The sequence below is a fragment of the Ambystoma mexicanum genome, chromosome 7q, assembly GCF_040938575.1.
Source record: "Ambystoma mexicanum isolate Mex_15411 chromosome 7q, UKY_AmexF1_1, whole genome shotgun sequence".
Classification (NCBI taxonomy): Eukaryota; Metazoa; Chordata; class Amphibia; order Caudata; family Ambystomatidae; genus Ambystoma; species Ambystoma mexicanum.
The window spans coordinates 477072050-477092226 of NC_090941.1; the positions used below are offsets into that span (position 1 = coordinate 477072050).

A 20177-nucleotide genomic window follows, 5' to 3' on the forward strand; every position below is an offset into this window, starting at 1 on the left:
ACAGCTCTGCTCGTGGGTCTCACCTCAGCTCGCAGAGTCAGCGAGATCCAGGCTCTTGTGGCATCAGAGCCCTATACCACTTTTCATAAGGATATGGTGGTCCCGGGGGCGTGGCTAACCGCCATGTAAGCAGGACGCTTTTCCACGCAGCTCCGTATGATGTGCCCTTGATTTTGCTGCGAAATTGTGGTTTTGCCCCACTATTCCTGCTGTAACTCGCCGCACCCGTGGCTAAGCACCCAGAGCACCTGCATGCAAAGTTTTGGGCCGCTGCGACCTTCCGGTACGAAGATATTCGGTGAGTGCCGAGATACGCTGGCACCAGAAAATGGCACCTGCCTAGCAGAGGACGCTGTACACTGTGGCACGGCCCGTACAACAGACGGCCCTGGGGACTGGCGTGGCGTGCGGCGCCAAGGAGTTGAATTGAGCACTTGGCGGGTGGAGCGATGATAAGAGCATCCCACGCTGCGATATCCCATGCTGCGGTGCCCTGCGGCCAGCGACGTACCGCTAGATCCCAGAAGACAGAGAGACGTGGGCGGCCCCCATCGAGCCCGCCCGCGGGGGAGGCATCGGAGCACCTGAACTGCCGGCGTGAGTGGAAGAGCCTTGGAGGGGACCCAGCCCGAGACACGCTACCGGGGCCTCCGCGAGAGGGTGGAGAGCGAGCGGCCCGCCGGGTCTGCCCGCGACAGGGGATCTCAACACCCGGGCTGCGGCGCATCTTGCCTGATGTAAGCGGGAGTCGGCGCGGAGGGGCCGGCCAACCCGCCCAACGAACACGGGGTAAGGAGAAGGTGGGAGGGGGGTCCTAGCCGCCATCACCAGCATCACCCAGTGGATAATCGCCCCCCCCGCTCTCCCCCTCATTAGCGCCCCAGCTTGTGGCACTGCACACCCACAGGGACCACTGGGACCACGAACTGCACCCGGCCCGGTGGGACGTGGGTCGCGGGCTGGCGCCAGCGGCTAGCCGCGCCCCGCGGCGGCAACTGAAGACCTAGCCTAGGGGTGCCCACGCCGGGGAGAGGTGCCCATTTCAAGCAGTGGCCAGATCGCGGACCAGCTGACTGTGGACCCTCGGGCGCCGCTTCTGCCCGGGGTTCGAGCGTACATGAGCCTGGGGGCACTGGGGCGGGCCTGACGCCCCCCTCCTGCGCTGATGTCAAGTGGTTCTGCACCCATGGTCCCAAGGGGTCGCAGCCAACACACTCTATTAGTCTCACCCACAGCAAGGTACCGCAGATAGCCCCGCAGTGGCCCGCCTGGTCAGTTAGAAATGTCAGCAAGAGGCAACAAAAGTAAACAGCGGCAAACTGCCATGGAACATATACGGCCTGTGGCCCAGCCAGCCTTGACACCTGCACCACCAATACAGTAGCACAGCAGGAAAAGACCCAAGAACCAGCAAACTCACAGCTACTGGAGGCCATTAATGCCCTAAACTAGACCATGGAGACCAAAAACTGACGCTGTAGCAATTGACCTGAACCTGTTGAGACAGGATGTCCGCGCTATAGCTAATCGAACGGAAGCACTGGAGTCCCGGGTCCACGAGAACACGGAGGCGAAAACCCAGATACTCAATGATGTGGACGCTTTGGTGCAAAAGGTAAAAAACCTAGAGGACAGAGCTGATGAAGCTGAAGGGCGGGCGCGTCGAAACAACGTTAGACTCCTCGGACTTCCTGAGGGTATTGAAGTGAGCGACCCCACGAATTACATAGAGAACCTTCTACTACAGGAAATTGGGGCTGGTAAGCTGTCGCAGGGCTTTACCATTGAGTGTGCACACCGTTCCCTCATCAAACGGCCGCCCCCGGGGGCCCCACCCAGGCCCATAATAGCCAAGGTGCTCAATTACAGAGACAGGGAGGCGATCCTCGCATTCTCCAGATCGGGTGGCAGCATACAACGCGACTCAGCCAAAGTGGCCATATACCCGGACTACACATTCCAAGTCCAGATGGCGAGGGCCCAATTTCTCTCCACCAAGGCACGACTAAAAAACGCAGGCCTACGCTACATGCTTCTCTACCCGGCCAGGCTGAAAGTGCTACATAACAGCAAAGCGCTACTGTTCGATACACCAGCGGAAGCCAGCGAGTGGTTGGACAGGGAGCAGATCCCGGATATAGAACCCAGAGAACGCAAGCCGCGAAAGCAGCATCCCAAGTGACACAAGTCGCCCAGCTATGGAGCTGGGCCCGTACGGAAACCAAGATGCACCGCACCGCAGCAACATTGATCTCCGTAGGAGTAGCTCGGGAGTCCGATAACTCCTCACAAGTCAACAATCGAAGAGTTCCTGCTTCAGGACCCCTGAAGAAGTTTGGGTGCATTAAACCCACCCGTAGGGCACCTGGAGACCTTAGGTCAAATGGAGCGGAAACGGGAAAGTCAGAACGAGGGAAACCTCGCTAGACGTGTTATTTTAAAGGGAAGTTCAAGTTTTTTGGGAAGGGGAACCCAGACCAGGGGACCCCAGTTGGGAATTGCGAGTATTCAGACCCAGGACCACCTAAACCGCCCAAAGTCGCCGGAACCCTTTACAGACTTACCCCAGGCGCAAGCCCGGAACATCAGACCACCAACTTCACATCGCTGACAAAATTAGAATCATGACATGGAATGTCAGAGGGATGAACAGCTACGTCAAACAGCGTAGAATTCACTCATTCTTGAACGTAGCAAGGTCGGAATCGCTTTCCTGCAGGAAACACACCTGAACGCTCCAAAGTTGGCGGCGCTGGCCCAGATCTGAAAAGGAACGACGATAGGCACCACGTTTTCTACATATGCCAGGGGTGTCCTTATATGGATAGCCCCCACCATCCTTATACATCTAATCCACACGAAAGAAGACGACGAGGGAAGAATGGCCTTGATACATGGCACCATAGAAGGGAGGGAGGTCTGCCTGAGCAACTCTTATGCCCCCAACCATGACGCCACAGTTTTTTTACGTTCCCTATACACTGGGATGGGCCCATACAGAAACTGTATCTTGATATGGGGGGAGACCACAATTGCACCCTAGATCCCCGCATGGACAGGTCTGATAGCAAGCACTCCCGCCCCTCCCCGCCGGCTAAAATTCTGAAAGATCTGACACAACAGTACGCACTAGTAGACCTCTGGCAGGAGCATCACCCTGAAGCGAGAGGATACTCCTTTTACTCGCCCCCTCAAGCAGTGTATACTAGAATAGACTACTTACTAGTGAGCAAAGAACACCAGGCCTCATTTGAAGACACACAATATCAGGCTAGAGTGCTGTCTGACCATTCCCCACTCACAGCCACCTGGACAGCGCCCCGACCTCCTGCACCCACGTGGAGGCTCAGGAGTGAGGCTCTTCTTGATGGAGCCTTCAGCGAACAGATCCGCAGCTGCACGTTGGACTACTGGCAAATTAACGAGAACAGTGTCCAACACATCCGCACGGCATGGGAGGCGTACAAGGTAGTGATGAGGGGGGAGATGATAGCTGCCACAGGGGGGGCTGAGAAATCCATATCGACCCTGCTAGGACGAGACGAAGGTGAGCTGAGAGAACTCGAAGACGAGTCCTCACCTGACCCTGCCCACATAAAGAAGGCTCAGGACCTCAAACAGGCATGTCTAGTCCACTGGGAAAGACTGGGGAGACTTAGCTATGCCAAACACATAGAAAGGAAGCACGCCATGGGTGACAAACCGGGGAAACTACTAGCGTGGCTTAATAAATGGGAAACCCCTAGGAGGTCCATTTGCCTCATACACCGACCTGACGGAACATCAACGCACATGCAGACTGAGATAAACTCGGTATTCACGAAATACTTCCAGGCACTTTATGCCGAGCCCCCATCGGCTGCCGACACTGATATCGAGGACGTTCTAGATATTATCAGACTGCCCACACTAGAACAGCAGCTTACCGAGGCCCTAGACGTCCCCATTACCCCCGAAGAGGTGGTAGCCGCTATCAGATCACTCCCCTCCGGTAAGACACCGGGCTCCGATGGACTCCCTGGGGAGTTTTATAAAATTTATGAGGACACATTAGCCCCCTTATTGGCCCAAGTTTATCAGGAAGCTTACGACGCAGGTACCCTACCGGACACCATGCGCGAAGCTGTGATTATACCGCTCTTGAAACCGGGCAAAGAGGGGGACGATTGCAGCTCGTACAGTCCCCTGTCCATGCTAAATGTAGACAACAAGATCTTGACGACACTGTTGGCCAGGAGGTTGAGAAGAGTGATCCCACAGCTGATCCATCAGGACCAGACGGGATATGTACCCGGGCGTTCCATCACAGAGAATATACGCAGACTACACAACGTCATTCATAGCACTGAAGGCAGATCAAGCAAATGCGCAGTGGCATCCCTAGATGCCACTAAGGCGTTTGATTCCGTCAGGTGGGATTGGCTTCAAGCCAATATGGCCAAAATGGGAATAGGGCCCGCCTTCCGAAGATGGGTTAAGCTAATCTATACAGACCCCACAGCCAGAGTGCGCACCAATAGCACCTACTCCGAGAAATGGCATCTCCACAGAGGCACGAGGCAAGGCTGTTCCCTCTCCCCCATGCTATACATCATAGCTGCTGAACCTATTGCAGCATACCTAAGACAAGAATACGAGGATGGGGGCATAGAGATTGACGGGGTAACCCACTTAGTCTCTATGTACGCTGACGATATGCTCCTTTACTTAACCCTGAACACTTACTGCCGTACATTCTCGAAACCTTAGTGGGGTTCCACAGAGTCACTGGGATTCAAATCAACCATGACAAATCCTGCCTCTTCCCCCTGGCGGCCCTGAGCTGGGTCGAAGTGGCGAGCCTCCCTAAGCTGGCATTTAAGTGGGAGACATCCTCCTTCAGATACCTAGGTGTCTCTATCCACCGAGATCCCAAGACTGAACATGCTCTGAACACAGTAAAAGCCAGAGACAGCCTAGAAAAAGCAATGAACCTCTGGGGCAGGCTACCGCTCTCAGTGGCCGGTAGAGCGGGACTACTCAAAATGGTAGCACTCCCCCGTCTCCTACATTATTTCACAAACGTCCCATACTACATCCCGCAGCAATTCTTCAGAGAACTGAATAAGCTTTGCAGGAGTTTCCTATGGCAGGGGGGACGGCACAGAGTGGCACTGGAGGTAATGCAGAGGCCCTATGACAAGGGAAGCTTGAAAATCCCCAATTTCGAATTATACTTCCTAGCAGGCCAATTAAAGCATGTGATCCAATGGAATCGACAACAGATACCCGACTCCTACAGCCGGCGGTCTCCCAGGGGCTCCTTAGAGACCTTCTCTGGGCCACACCAAAAACAAAGCAGAACCACCCATACCTAATCAGCCTCGGAATCCAGATTTGGAAGCGAGCCTGCAGAGCTGTGAATGCTAAAGACTCACCTCAGATTCCGCTGGCAGCCACAATGACCGCCAGACCTGATGGCCCGACGATAATCAGGAACATATGGGAGCCCTATGGGATTGCCACCCTGGCCAACCTGGCGAACGAACAGGGCATCCTACCATTTGAGGAGTTGCATGAAACCACGGGACTACCTACAGGTCAGTTCCTGTTGCACGGAGCCGTAATAAGTGTCCTCAAAACTCGATGGCCTGAGGTTGATGACCTTGAAGCTGGGACAGAGGTTGTGAAAAACATGCTGAATGCGGCTGAGGGGGGACATGAAACCTCAAGGATTTACGAGTCGCTGCTCGACGGCACAACCAGACAAGACCTTAAGTGTAAAGGAAAACGGGAGCAGGAATTGGGCCTACAGTTCGAGGACAAAGAATGGCAAGTCATGATACACTACCACAAGAAAGTGTCCAGAAACGCCCGACTACAGCTTATACAATTCTACATCATTAATAGAGCCTACCTTACCCCAGAGGTCATCTCTAAATTCAAAGTTGCAGGAGTCACAGAATGCCCTAAATGCAGAGAACCCCGTGCTGGCATGACTCATATGTTCTGGGGTTGCCCGGCACTACAAACCTACTGGAAGCAAATAGAGACAAAAGTGATGGAAGCAGACATAACCTTGGACATACAGTCTCCAAAGGCGTGCATACTGGGCAAATACAAGAAAAACAAGAAGAACAGACCACTCAACAAGATGAAAGATCTGATGTACATTCTGGCCAAAAGGCGCATCGCAATGGAGTGGAAGAGCCCTAGGATTCCAAGCGTAACACAGTGGTGGGAGGACCTCCGTAAATGGTCGACTGCGGAAACAGGGGCCTGGGAGAATGCCCAGCGGGAACAGAAACAGGACATTAGTGAAGACCTGCAACAATGGGTGTCGCTGACGGTGACACTATTCCGCCCCCGAGAGGAAATCTCCTCTAGCGAAGAAGCAAGCAGTTCATAAGGGCTCTCCAACTAAGACGAACAATAGGGAACATGGGTTGGACCTGGGAAGTGGGAGGGGTGGGAGGGGGGGTTTCACGAATGTTATGTTGTTTTTTTGTATGTTACGATAAAACAATAAAATACATTTAAAAAAAAAAAAAAAGGATATGGTGGTCCTCCGGATGCACCCTGCATTCCTACCCAAGGTCTCATCTGCCTTCCACCTGAACAAGGAGATAGTCTTACCTACCTTCTTCGCCGATCCCAAGGAGGAGCCCCAGAGGGTTTTGCATTGTCTGGATGTCAGACGCGCTCTGAAGTACTACCTAGACAGGACCAAGGAATTCCGCAAGTCGGATGCCCTTTTTGTCACCTTTGGTGGTTCAAGGCCAGGTTATCAAGCTTCCAAAGCCTCTATCTCAAGGTGGATGGTCGCGGCCATCGAGGAGACCTATGAGGTGCATCATAGACCAGTACCGGCTCATTTGCATGCCCATGCGATCAGGGCCAAAAGCATGCCCATTGCGTTCCAACGCCATGTACTGTGGCAAGTCATCAGCAGGGCGGCCACCTGGGCCATCCCACTTGGCTTTTTGCAACCACTACTGTCTGGACATCGCCTCGATGTCAGACGTGGCTTTCGGGCAGGTGGTTTTGAGAAGCCTGTTTGATTAAGGAGGGTCTCCTCTCCACCCTAGGGCTACATTCAGTTGTAATCACCAATACAGTATGGAGGAAAGAGGGCGGGACGTAAGAGTAATTAATAGTTACTCATCGTAGTGACTAACGTACTCTTAGGGGGTCATTACGAGGTTGGAGGTAATGGAAAAACGATGCCGGTAAAGGATTACCGGCACTGGATACCGCTTCAGGCCGGCAATACCGGGATGCCGCTAACGGGAGGATATCGCAAGTCAGACTGACATGCAAATACCGGCATCATGAAGGCGCTAATACGGGATACCGGCATGCCGGCAAAACCGGCATCGCGAAGCACCCGTAAACTGCTATGTGCAGTGTTCCCAACTGCCATAGGTGCACACAATCAGCACAGGTGGAGGCATTGGAGTTTGGGCCAGCCCAAAAGGAGCACACCCACACACCACACCCCTTCCCACACCAAAATGATTCCAATAGTAGTAGCAATACTGGGGCTGGAGGACATGCTTGCATTGCTACACCAGCAACAACTACAGGCACCACAGAGGAGACGCAGGAGGAGAAGGAGGGTGAGACAGGCCCAGCAAGTCCCACCAGTGTAGGCAGAGGCACCACATAGGCAGCCACCAATCCCTCGCCTCAGAGCCAGTCCATACAACCTAACTTCTGAGCAGATCCACACCCTGTACCGGCTGGACCGGGACACCATCACCACCATAGTGGGCATGATAAACGTCAACAGCGTCAGCCTGATTGAAATCTGCACTGCCATTCCCCCTCTACTGAAGGTAGTGTCTATGCACCTCTACCTGGCCACATGTACCTACCAGCACACAGTGTGCCAGCAGCATGGCATATCACAACCTTTCCTTCCATGCATGCTGACCCAAGTGCTGGATGCCCTCCTGAAGCACGCACAGAACCACATATCCCCACCACAGAGTGGCCAGGAGCTCCCCGAAACTAAAGTTGGCTTATATGCAGTGGCAGGCATGTCCAATTGCATCAGTGCCCTCTACTGCACCCATGCTGAATTAGTGGTCCCACATGCCATAGAGGTTGTGTACCGAAATCGTAAGCAATACCACTCCATCAATGTGCAGATGGCATGTGACTCCAGCAAGATCACCACACATTGTTGTGCCCGATATTCTGGATCCACACATGATGCCATGGTGCTGCGGAATTCCTTGCTACCCTGCTACATGGAGCGACATGCCGGACAGCGTGCCTGGCTGCTCAGTAAGTCGCCTGACAGGCCCATGGCAGTGCAGTTGGGGGGGGGGGGGATGAATACTCCACCTGGGTGTGATTGGTGGTGAGTGGAGACAGCACATACAGCATAACACTGTGGGCCTACATTTACCGACCTGAACGAGATCCAACAATGCCTTTCATGACACCAATGTTTCACACCAATGACAATACGCCATATGTAGAAGCAGGCCACATCCCTCAACGCGTCCATGGCACATCAACTGAGTATACCCTCTGCAACACAATTCAGCAACATGCAGTGAGTATGCCTAACAGACATGAATGCAGCAAAGCACAATACAGGACATCTGCAAGAGCATGCAAGTGAACACCCTGCAACATCTGGACAACGCAATCCACACCTGCAGACCATTGTCCAGCACACATTGCGACAAATGTACCTGTATGCATACATCCAGGGACATGTGCATGTGAACACCAAATAGCTGCAGCCATGACAGTGATTGCTACAGGTGTTATGCCAGAAATTGTCACACATACCTCATTGAGCTCCCATGCAGGTGAGGGTGGCTATCCCTTGAATCCGTGGCTCCTCACCCGCGTTCGGATCCCGCAGACCAGGCACGAAGAGGAGTACAATCGCGTTCATATCCGTACCCCTGTTGTGATCGAGCAGACCTTTGGCCTGTTGAAGGCATGTTTCCGCTGCCTCAGCAGGTCTGGTGGAGCACTCCTTTACGGGCCTGAGAAGGTGGATAAGATCACCATGGTCTGTGCTATACTGCTCAACATGTGCATCAGGTGGAACTTACCCCTGCCACCTGACATTGACCAGCAACCACCGGGTGAAGATGGGGATGATGAAGGATAAGAGTAGTACATCAGCCATGTGGCAATGCCCATGAGGGACGTGCTGTGCGCCAATCAGTGATGAACATCTACGTTTGATGCACTGTGATGAAGAGGGTGCATCAATTCCCACTCGCTGTGCACAGAGATCGGGGGACTATGGGCAGTGTACACTGTTTGCCATTACATTCCGACACACTAAATAAGCAATGTCCAGTCATGTTATTTGTTTCCAACTGAGATGTAATTATCAATGAAACTATTTACATAGAAGAACAGCCCACCTACGATGCAACTGAGTCTACCCTCCCACCACCCTCCACCACTCATCCCTCTAATCCACCACCCAAAAACCCCCCAAAGACTCCCCCATCCCTCAACTCCCCCACACACCCATGTCCCGGCACACATTATGAGTTCTAACAACCTCCATCCTGCATGTCTTTCTGGCTGCAGTCGGCCCTTTTTGCATGGAGACTGTGGCTCCCCTGGCCGGCGCATGGTGCTTAGCGACCTACGCACTGGGCTTGTCTGAGCTGCGCTTACAGGGGTACTGCTCGTGGTTGGCGGGGGTTATGACTTGGCAGGTGCTGCAGGGCATTGTGCCATGGTGGCAGCCAAATTTATGAGTACCTCAGTGACTGATTCCATGCCCTGGCGCACCCGCCTGGCAACGCGGTTCACAGCACGGGTGAGTGCCTGTGTGCTGTCACAGTGGGCCTGGCGTGTGGCTTCCCCTACTGTGATGAATTGTCGCAACATCTCATCCATGGACTGCTGACGCTCCTCCATACGGGTGATGCGGGCTTCTAGGTCACCTATGTCATTGACTGCTGGTGGTCGCATGGGAACTGGGGTTGGACTGATTTGAGGGCTGAATACGGGTCCAGCGTCTCCTCCCTGGAGCTACCACTATACGACCCATGTCCCAAGGAGTGCTGTGGTGTGTTCCCCATGGATGGTGTTCCCTCAGTGTCCTCCGACATGCGTTGCCCTGCCGTGTCATCCTCGTCCTGTTGGACATCATCCTCTGCACTATTTGTTGGTGATTGGGCCACCTCTCCTGGGTCACTAGTGGCTGGTGACTGAGGAGCCTCACCATTGCTGGCCGTTGGTGTACCCTCCTCGTCCACATGAGCTGGTTGAAGTGGGGCAGGGGTTGTTTGGTCTGTGGGCTTGGGGGCTGGTGTGCCTTGTGGCAGGTGTGCAGTGATGGCACCCAATTTCCTAGGCCGATGCACATTCCCATGTGTCGGGGGTGGCTGGTCCTCAGGTCTTGTGGCATGTGACCTGTGTTTACCGGACCGGTGTGGCATGGGGCTGCTGGTTTTCATCCGCCCGGCCCTTGTCATGGACGGCCTGGTGCCATCATCTTCCCCTCTGCTTCTGCCTGGTGCTGTTGGCTTTGTTTCTGCGGTGGGCCTGTCATCGCTGTCTGATACTGTGCCTGTGTGGGATGGAGTGGCAGGGCATGAGTCATGGGTGTAGGGACATCCAACATATATTAATGTAAGTACATTTTGGGTCATGTGCATTGCTGTCTGCATGTTGGAGGGGCAGACATGGTGCTTACAGGTGTTGGGTGTGTGATGCAGTGTCTGTGTGTCCTTCTAGCGCATCCATGTTGTGCATGCAGTTTGCTTGGTGGATTTACGGGTGTGTCGTGGGTTGCGTGCGCTGTACATGCATCAGGGGGTGCGTGCCATGTGATGTGTCTCTAGGGCTCTGGTGTACACTTGGTGGTAGAGATGTCTGCACCGTGCAGTGGGCTGTGACACTGGTGGGGCCTGCTTCTCTGCAGTGCTGCATGTGTGTGGCTGGATGCTGATTTTACTTGGGCTTTGAATTGGACACTGGTGGTTTGTGTCAGTGGGGTTGGTTGCATGTGTCAGTGACAGGGGTGTGGAATCTCTGTTGGGCAGTCATTAGGTGGGTGGTGATGGGCAATGTACTTGCTGTCATCAACTTGCCATTTGGACTCAGCCATTGGATTTGGGTTGGTTGTGTGTGTTCACTTTTGTGTAGTGCCAACGCTCACTCACCTTCGTCAGCAGATGATGTTACTCCTGTCTCAGCACGCCTGAGCCCTTCAATGGCCTCCATGTGTATCAGGGAGCAGCATGTTTCTTCCCACCGTGCTAGTTTGATGGGCGTGGATGGTTTTCTTCCTGTTGCCTGGGCCTGTTGACGGTTGGTAGTCAGTATGTTGCGGACACGCAGCTGCCGGTCGTCCCACCTTTTCCGGAAATTCTTTGTATTGCGTGTGGTTGTCCCCACTGCGGACACCTTCTGGGCCACCTCCTCCCAGATCTGTTTCTTCTTGATTTGTGTCGCACGGCGCAGGTCTGTGCTGAACACCACATCTGCATTCTGGGCCAGGGTGTCAGACACATGTTTAGCTGCTCATCGCAGAAACGTTGTTTGTGTAGACTAGGTGTGCCTTTGAGGGTGGACTGTGTCATTTCAGGCAGGCTGGGATCTCGGTTTTGGATTTCAGTGCCTGTAGCCATGGGATTGCAATGGATTGTGATTTTCTAGATGCCCGACGTGCGCTTTTCCGTTCTGGCGCTATGACGTTCCTTCCGGTTCCACTTATTAGCGGGCACCGCTAATAGCGGTGTGTTAGGGAAAAGTCTCATTTATGGCTAATTTCCCTCACCTACTGAGTCCCTCAGCAGCTTTGCTGTATTTCTGGGGTTTATTTTTTCCACCTGGTAAGAGTGTGAACCTTTTTTCCCTCTCTTACATGTGTTTTGCTATGTGTATTTCTACTTTTTATGTGATCTTGGGCTCTGGAGCCTCACCACTCCATGAGCCCAACCCTTTGTGTGTGTTACACAGCACCTTCAGTGCAGTGACCCAGGGATGTCTTTGAGACTTCCCACTGACTCCATTTTTCCTGGGCTGACTACTGTCCCCCAGAAACAGGTAAAGTTGCCATTTACTTTATGTAGTCATTTAACCTACAGACCCAGTACATCCCATCTTACATGGAGTATTAGAATGGAATAACTCTAACCCCTTTTTTGTCTGTACCTCCTGGAGCCTTTTATGCTCCCTTAACACTAAGGGCCTCATTACACGGATGGCGGTAAGGATTTACCGGTACCGGTAAAATACCGGTACCTGTAAATCCTTACCGCCTTACTATGAGGTCCCTTTGCGGGTTGGGGGATTTAACGCCTGCTTTTTGCAGGTGTTAAAAACCAACCCGCAAAGGGACCCAGGGAGCTAATTACAGTACCGCAATTTGCGGTACCGTAATTAGCGCCTTCCCCATTCCCATTATGCCCTATGGGGCAAAAATGGGAAAGGGGAAGGGCAATGGTGGAAGGGGGAATTACCGCCCCGCCAACCTTGGAATGGGGTGGTAATTCCCCTTTCCGCCAAGGCGGTGCCAGAATTTTACCGGCATGAACCATGGCGCTAATAGCGCCATGGTTCTCCGCCATCCGTGTAATGAGGCCCTAAGACTTGGCTGGTGGCAGTGGTATCTACCCTATCTTTTCTACCGCGATTATACTATATAAACGTGGTACTGTTTTAGGCTATCATATTAGCCTCGAACATAAACCCGCTTGACCAAATACTCTTTCTTTTGTTTCCGGTCGGGTTTAGTCGCTATTTCTTTTTGTTAATATCCTTCTTGTGTTTTACTTTGCGCAGCAAACCAGGTTTGCCTTCTTTGTTCGCGGACCTTTGGTGGGCTTCTACGAAGAAGCCCTCCGTTGACGTCTGGGTGTCTAGGTGGGCTGAATATGAGGGAGGGGTTTAGTAACCCCTGCACAGGGTCTCCTTGGAGACCCAAGTCGCACTTTGTGTCCATTGGCTGGAGGGGTTGTCCGGGCTGGACAACCCCCCTGCTGTGTGATTGACAGCCAGGCTGTGTGAATGGGGGACTTTCGCATAAAAGGCAGGACTCTTGGGCTGGAAGTCGGTGTCGCCACTGGAACTGCAAGGAACCGAAGAGAAGCGGAGAAGAAGACGGCTGCTGCAACTCCCGAGTCCCGGTGAAGCCCTGCTGCAGTCCTGAGCTATCTACCCTTCAACAACAAGAGAAGATCCAGTCCGGAGTCTTCTTCCCTTGAGCCTGATGGGATCAACCAGCTCACCTTCCACAGGCAGAGGATCTTCTTCTTGGTCGAAATCGCTGCACACAGCTGTAGTGGTCCGGATAGCCACCTGAAGAGCCTCTCTTGTTTTAAATGAGCACACCTTTTATTCATTGTTGCTTTGCTGCTGCTGGCTTCATCCCTGGGTAGTGCAGATCGCTCCAGACGTCGTCCTTCTTGTCCCCACGACTGAAGCTTCAGGAACCGTGAGTCTGCAGGAACTACCAGGAACAACTGCCATGGCACCAGCTCTTCTTCATACAAATAAGGTACTGTGTCCGACTTCGAGGAACTAGGGTGAACCCTTTTCTCCTCACCCAAGGCTTGCCCTTGCCTTCTTTCCCTCTTATAACTTTTGCTTCCCTTTTGACAATATCTAAGTACTCCTGGCAATCTCGAATTGTGAACTGTGCTAACATTGTGATCCTCGACAACAGGACCTCTGTCCCATTGACAAGGCCTATTGACTTTTATGTCCGTGTTAGAAAGTGTCTCTTGTTTCTATCTGCCTTGACAAAGGTATTGCCTATGATTTTTGACCCCAACTCTCTTGTGTTAATTCAGGTGCGCTAAGTGTGTTTGACTATGGTAACATTTCTTCCCGCGGGTACACTTCTCTTTCGTAAGACCGAACTGTCATTACTGTCAAAAAGTGATCATATAATAACCCCCGGTAACGTCCTTGTTTCATAACACCGGTCTGTCAAATCCAAAGGTACTTATTTTTTTATTTTTTTTAAACGTGTTTATTTTAAACAGGCAGGTTATGGCAATACAAAGCTTAATCACTTGCGACATGTATCATACAGTAATACCATTTCACGCTCCTCCCACCCCACCCTTTGGTCTCAAGTTCCTTCTTCACGTCCCCATAGGGGATCTCCATCCTGAATAGTTCTCCTGGCCAGTTGCGGCTTGAAAGTCAGGGCTGGGAACCTTTGGTCAAACTCCAATACCGGACCCCAGATGTTAAGAAAGCGATGCAAAGTGCCTGCCCTGGCAGCCGTCACCTTCTCGGCGATCAGGATATCCCAGACTATCATCCACCAGAAAGGCATGAGAGGGCCTTCTGTCGTTTTCCAGGTGCGGGCTATCACGTTCCTGCCCGAAAGGTACTTATTTTTAATTGTACTGCACAAAGTGAATGGGTTGTGTGTAGTGTATTTTACGTGTGGTTTTAATTTAATGGAAGTGAAGTGTTTTGTGAACAGATGGTCTAAAAATAAATGTACTTTTACTTTTTAACCAAAAACCTTGAGTCAGTGCTTGCTTGAGTCACAGTAATTGTAGTCCTTTGTGTAATCTCTACTACTGCTCATTTGCTCTTGAGATAAGTCTGGCTGCTCCGCTACTGCTACCACTCTAACTTGTAGTATGGGCTTGTACCAAAGATGAAATTGTACTACCACCTGTAGTCCTAATCTTGTGTAGTGGTCCCTAAGGGCACTGCCCAGGATTCTGCCTAACACGGTGCACGTTCATAGCGGTGTCCGCTAATGCTGTATCCATTGATGCCGGTGCTGTCTGCACTTTCCATGATGCCGCTAAGGGGCATTTTTGGGACTTTAGCGGCATGCCGGTACTGCCGTTACCGGCATGCCGCTAAGCTCGTTCACGCAAACTCGTAATACCCCACTATTAGCAGGCTCTTTCCTACACGGACACGGTATTTGCTCCATGCCGGTAAGGACGGTTACTTACCTCCAACCTCATAATGACCCCCTTAGTCCCTAGTCCCCTTTCCTCCATACGTCCCACCATCCTCCCGCTAATAATACTGGTGTCATTAGGCAATGTTGTGTATCGTCGACGCGTCAATGGGAATGATGAGTGACACTGGTGGGCGGAGTCAGGCGAGCGCATGCTCCCAGGGCCACGCCCCGCGTGCCTCCAAATTTAAAAGGGAAGAAGATTTTTCTGGTGAAAAGGGTTCCCTCTCCCAGCCCTCGCAAGGGATGCCCATACAGTATGGAGGAAAGGGGACTATGGACTAAGAGTACGTTAGCCACTACGGTGAGTAACTATTAATTTCTCTCGCTCTCATCTCTCCCCCACAATTAGAGGAATGGTCTCCACTCCTCCCATTTCAAGCTATCACTGTCCTACATGTTGTGAACACTTGCATTTGTGCAAGCACCTGGTATTTAAAGTCCAGGATGGGATATTCTGAAACGTCAGACTGATAGCACAAGTATAAACCATACTACAATATGTGCCCAACACACAAAAACTGTATTTCTGAGAGTTTTAAAATAGATTTTGCAAGACTGTAAACAAATGCGTGCAGAATAATATTTTAGTGGGTTTACCACACATCTTTATTGTTGCTCTTTCCACGTGCACACACCACACACATCCGGAGTGTTAAGACATTAATTTCCTTAGCTCATATTAAAGGCACCTTGCTTACAGTAGTAGAGCTCAGTTTTAACCAGCATTTGCAACGGGCCTAACATTTCACCAGTGCAATAGATTCCCCTTCTCCTTCTATTACACACCTGCATGGGCGTAATTATAGGGGGGGACAGAGGGTTTTGTCCCCCCAACTTCTGTGGCATGGCCTTTTCCCCCCCATCTTTTGGAGAGAGGGAGGGGGGGCTGTAGTCATCAATTATGCAATTGGACAGCGTGAGCCCAGCTTGGGTGCCCAGCAAGGCTCGCGCTGTCTCATTGCATGCCTGGCAGTCGCACTGCAACATATTCAGGACCGGGATGCCCCGCGTCGATCAGTTCCTCATGCTGGCTGGCCTGACTCAAAGTCAGCAGCCAGGGAGCTTAACTGGTTGATGCGGGGCAATGCGCCTGAGTGCTATACGCCTTCGAAACATGGTGAACTTTTGTTAAGCAGTTTTTGCACTAGCTGCGCATTAGGAACCGTATGGGATTTTTTTGTGTTAAAAGCAAACTTTTGGGAGGCCCATGTCATTTTTTCTATTGCCGCCAAAAATAATCTTCACCAAACGGGCAAAAAGTATTCCGAGTTATGCAGACTCTTTTTCAGGACGGTTTGGTGCGAATTAGTCAATGGGTGTCATGGTTCAGTTTACAGGCCACCAAAAACTGCTTCACTTACCAAACTAAGCATGGGAGTGTCCAACAGTGTAAGAGTGAGGGTTGGGAGCGACGAAATCCAGTGCTTGCAATTCCACATGGTCTCATTTGCACCCCCAAACCGCCCACCCCTGCCCCAATCTACGTTTTTGATAACATTAGTGGTAGACGGTATTTTAACACATAACAAAAAAGATAAAACTGCAGGATCATTACTGGTGCAGGAAACTCATCTATTTGAGCACTGTCCAAGCCCTATGGGGCAAAATACATGCAAACCTCTTAATTAGCATATGGATTGCACCAACACAAGTGACTTAACAGAAAAGGACATTGCAAGGAGCATCATCAGTCTTTGATACTTGGAGGCACCATGGAAGGTACTTTAGAATAAGTTGCCATAAGAAAGCAAAGTGACAAATAACTTTGTGGTGCAAAATACCTAAATTGCACTATTGTTATATATGGATAAACTCTATAGTCATTAGACTTTTTTAATTATAATATCATGATATAGTAACATAAGCTTTGAAGTGAATCGGAATCAGTTACAGAGCTGCAGAAAAGGCACAATGTGATTAAATGATTTGCCCAGGATCACACACTTTGGTTAAATGGTGAAACTGGGATTTGGACAATGTATCTACTGTGCACATCTTCCCAGGTTTAGTTGATATAGATATTTATTAAGGTTCTGCTTTACATTTCATGTGCTTAAATAATTAATTATAGCAATGCCTTGGAAGAAAACAACATTAATAAACTAGCCTTTCATAGGAAACTAACCATACACTATATACATTGTCATAGGAATATGTTCAGGAATGAGAGTATGGCTTTAGTTTTATTCTCCCCATCCTGCATGCAAAGTCACAATAGCATCATGCAGATTAATGTAAGCCTCATTACAAGTTTGGCGGTACCCTTGCCGGTAAAACCGGCAGGCTGCCGCCGAACTTGCACATTTTTCTGGCACCTGTCAATAGGGAAATACAGGGCCATTACAGCCTTGGTGCACTCTGTATTTCCCCATTGCCAGGCGCAGGAAATTCTTACTCCACATTCCCTTTTGAGTCCCATAGGGCTCAGTGGGAATGGGGAGGCCGGTAGCACCGGCACCATTCAGAATGGTGCTGGTGCTACCCTCAGTGTCTGCTTGCGGGAGCCGGTACGCCCGCCAGGTCTGACCTGCAGGCGGGAAGGCACCCGCGAGCAGAACTCGGAGTTTGCCAGTCCGGTAGTAACAGTGCCGGTAGCTTACCGGTACCATTACTGCCAGACCGGCAAACTTGTAATGGGGCCCATTGTCATTATTTCATAAAGCATAAAGCATTATGCACCCTTCTCACTTCTGATCACTCCCTCCGATTCACATTTCTAAAGGGACAAATGTCCCTGCTAATAATAACCCCCTCCCTCCCATCAGAGCCTAATAGCTCACATTGTAATGCTCTGTTGACACAGAGCAACGTGAGCACCCTCTGCTGCCCGGAGTTCCTTCGGGCATTGTCCTAGCAGCGGGACACCTCAACCATTTGGAATGGTCAAGGTGTCCTACTGCCAGGACAATGAGTGTGCTGAGCAGGAATTGCTCGGCACACATTGTCGTACCAGCGGGACACCTTTCCCATTGGGCACCCTCTTTGAGGTGCCGAACGGTAGAGGTGTCCCACTGACAAAAGTCCCAGTCTAGCTCATAAAAGAGCCATGGGGGGCAGCTTGCCCCCCTCCCCCTGCCTCTCCTGCTTGGTACATTTAATAATCTATACCAAGTATACTTGGTCACTCACTGCAGTGCATTAACAGATGGCTTCTGCCTTTGAATGAATGGAAAAATCAAGGGAATTGCTGACATTTCAGTGAATCTGTCCCTTTCTACCACAGCTTTATAGTTCAGCTAGGTCAAATCAATGTAGTCCAAAATTTCAATGATCAGGGTGTGATAAAGCCTGGTCTGCTCAATGGACGTTGCGCCACTGTTTCCATATGTTATTGTGTATGTTTCCATATGTTATTGTGTTTGTACATATAATGGATGCCAATGGAAGTGCTGGGTGCATTTGTGAGTGAGTGAGTGAGTGAATGAGTGAGTGAGTGAGTGAGTGAGTGACTGAGTGAGTGACTGAGTGAGTGCACCATTCAGAATGGTGCTGGTGCTACCCTCAGTGTCTGCTTGCGGGAGCCGGTACGCCCGCCAGGTCTGACCTGCAGGCGGGAAGGCACCCGCGAGCAGAACTCGGAGTTTGCCAGTCCGGTAGTAACAGTGCCGGTAGCTTACCGGTACCATTATTGCCAGACCGGCAAACTTGTAATGGGGCCCATTGTCATTATTTCATAAAGCATAAAGCATTATGCACCCTTCTCACTTCTGATCACTCCCTCCGATTCACATTTCTAAAGGGACAAATGTCCCTGCTAATAATAACCCCCTCCCTCCCATCAGAGCCTAATAGCTCACATTGTAATGCTCTGTTGACACAGAGCAACGTGAGCACCCTCTGCTGCCCGGAGTTCCTTCGGGCATTGTCCTAGCAGCGGGACACCTCAACCATTTGGAATGGTCAAGGTGTCCTACTGCCAGGACAATGAGTGTGCTGAGCAGGAATTGCTCGGCACACATTGTCGTACCAGCGGGACACCTTTCCCATTGGGCACCCTCTTTGAGGTGCCGAACGGTAGAGGTGTCCCACTGACAAAAGTCCCAGTCTAGCTCATAAAAGAGCCATGGGGGGCAGCTTGCCCCCCTCCCCCTGCCTCTCCTGCTTGGTACATTTAATAATCTATACCAAGTATACTTGGTCACTCACTGCAGTGCATTAACAGATGGCTTCTGCCTTTGAATGAATGGAAAAATCAAGGGAATTGCTGACATTTCAGTGAATCTGTCCCTTTCTACCACAGCTTTATAGTTCAGCTAGGTCAAATCAATGTAGTCCAAAATTTCAATGATCAGGGTGTGATAAAGCCTGGTCTGCTCAATGGACGTTGCGCCACTGTTTCCATATGTTATTGTGTATGTTTCCATATGTTATTGTGTTTGTACATATAATGGATGCCAATGGAAGTGCTGGGTGCATTTGTGAGTGAATGAGTGAGTGAGTGAGTGAGTGAGTGAGTGAGTGAGTGAGTGACTGAGTGAGTGACTGAGTGAGTGACTGAGTGAGTGCAAGCATATGTGTGTTGACTTTTGTGTCTGTATAAATGATGAATAATGCATTGTTTGTATGCTCTGGGTGGAATGCAGTTTGTGAATGTTATGTTATGTCACTGGGTGCATGGCAGGCCCGGCTGAAGATGTGTGGGGGTTCCAATTGAATTTTAAAGGTACGCCACCAGTCTTATGAAAGTTATAGCAGAGTGTCGGCAATGGACTCTTGTGGTGTATTAGTTTATTGTTATACCTTAGGGACTTGGATTGTTTGACCGTCGCCATTTTTGCTGTGAATACGTTTTTGCCTCAGTACAAAAAACCAAACCCATGTCCCCCCAAACTACCATTACACCCACAAACCCCCCTACTTACCTTTTCTCCGTCCGCTGCCTCTCAGGTACTCTATGGTTTCAGTTCCATCCCTCTAATGCGGGTTGGATCTGACTCCGCAGGGTCCCTTTTTCTTTTTCTTCTTTTTTCTGTTGGGGTCCCCCGCCTCCAATGTTAAGGAAGCGGGGGATACCCCCGCAACCCCTGAAGCTGAAAATACCGAAAATGGGGAGCAGGGAACACCCACACGACCCCCACTCTTCATGTTTGGTATCCTCGGCTTCGTACTAATAGTTGTGACCGAATCCGGTCAAATCTACCATTCATCGACATTTTTACAAACAATTTCTGTGAAACGATCCCTCAGAGCCACATCCGCCCTTCTTCCACCCCACCCCTTTCCTTCAGTTGTCATGTCCCCCCCAACATTTTCTTCA

The 20177-nt window shown here is 51.0% G+C and overlaps 1 protein-coding gene across 2 annotated transcripts in view; it reads left to right on the forward strand.

Annotated features, from left to right (window-relative positions):
* NAA16 (N-alpha-acetyltransferase 16, NatA auxiliary subunit) overlaps positions 1 to 20177 on the forward strand; it is a 2654788-nt gene that overhangs the window by 2628106 nt on the left and 6505 nt on the right. The window lies entirely within an intron of this gene.